We start from the raw sequence: 1456 nt of genomic DNA, 5'->3' as shown, positions 1-1456 counted from the left end.
TGTGATAATAATGCTAGGTTGTGGGGAAGCTGATAACCCTACGTTATATCTCTTGAAAACTGGTAAAGGTTGTTCGGTTCACGACAATAGTTCATCATTCATTCATTGCCAGACGCCATGTATCCCAAACGAGGTGGCCAAGGGCTTAGAGTTAATTGTTTTACAGGAAGGGGCACTAATCCTCCACCAACCCCACTTGACACGTAGGGATGCCAACAGCATCTGGTGTTCCCAGGCGGTCATCCATCCAAGTACTAACCAGACCCAACGTTGCTTAACTTTGCTGATCGGACGGGAAGCGGTGTACACAACGTGGTATGGAGTCGAACCAAATAAATCACTACCAATACACATGTGTCACACATGAATGAACGCACCACTATTTGGATGCCTATGTTGTAATACTATGGTTATAAGTATAACTACCATGTGTATGACATATAATACGTTTACTTGCATGATATTGATTGGAGACCAGTCAGAACCGCACATTGACAAATTATCAATGGGTTTGTTTTGTCCAAACAGCCGACTGACTCTCCCTCAAGTTCATAGCTACCACTGTTACCAGATAAAACACCATCATGTTGGTGGACTAGGTGGCCTCGAGTCATCTGCTCACAACTGTACATGTGTTTACTGCCCTTTTTACTCCAACTTGGGCTGAAATTGCCCTGCCCATCATGATTGCTCAGTTGTAATAACAGATTTGTGCTAGTCATGAAGAAGTTATGACAAGGATATTAAATAAATTGGAAAAGGACAAAATTATGGGCCAAGTTAATGTAACGTGGGTATAGTTTTCATTTTTATTACTAGAATATGATACTGTACTCCTTTATTTTCGAATATGTGCTTGAATTCCCACCTGAAGGGTGGGGGACCCTCAGATTTATCAAACTTTTGGCTTTATCGAACCTGGCTTTCCCCCAATTAATTTGTTATAGTGAGGATCTGCTGTACATAATGGCACCTTGTTTCCTCTTGAGGATTCACAGCATTGGGTTTGGACATTGTACAGCTGATGTTTTCTAGGGACTGGAAACTAAACCATGTTCCAAAACCTGGTGATTACCTTCCAGCAGGTAATGGAAACTAATGGAAAAAAAGAAATATAAGATGTGTAAAAAGCAGACTTGGGGTCAAAGCCAGCCCTTTGACTTCAAAGCCAATGCTAAAGCCATAGAATTTCTTAAAGCCGAAATTGAAGCCAAAGTCAGGTCACACACAAATGTATGAAGCCAAAACTGAAGCCAGTTTTTAGCCACAGAATGTCTTTGATAACCAAGCAGACAGCATATCAGTCTTTAAGCAAAAGCAAGTCAGTTTAAATATATTAATACATTTTATTTTTTCTTCATATGATCTGTTATTAAAAAAAAAAAAAAAAAAAATGGACATAATAAATTATCATTTTCAGGCAGTATGCATATGATATTGTTGATATGAGGTGTTC

General features: G+C 39.2%; 1 pseudogene; it reads right to left on the bottom strand.

The window, feature by feature from the left end:
• Positions 1–210: 210 nt before the first annotated feature.
• Positions 211–328, bottom strand: LOC145412027 (5S ribosomal RNA; annotated as a pseudogene).
• Positions 329–1456: the final 1128 nt, after the last annotated feature.

Source organism: Coenobita brevimanus, chromosome 91, assembly GCF_032717465.1.
Source record: "Coenobita brevimanus isolate Jiangsu-jjx chromosome 91, ASM3271746v2, whole genome shotgun sequence".
Classification (NCBI taxonomy): domain Eukaryota; kingdom Metazoa; phylum Arthropoda; class Malacostraca; order Decapoda; family Coenobitidae; genus Coenobita; species Coenobita brevimanus.
Note: the sequence above shows the minus strand (reverse complement) of the source record. Positions and strands in the feature narration are given on the sequence as shown.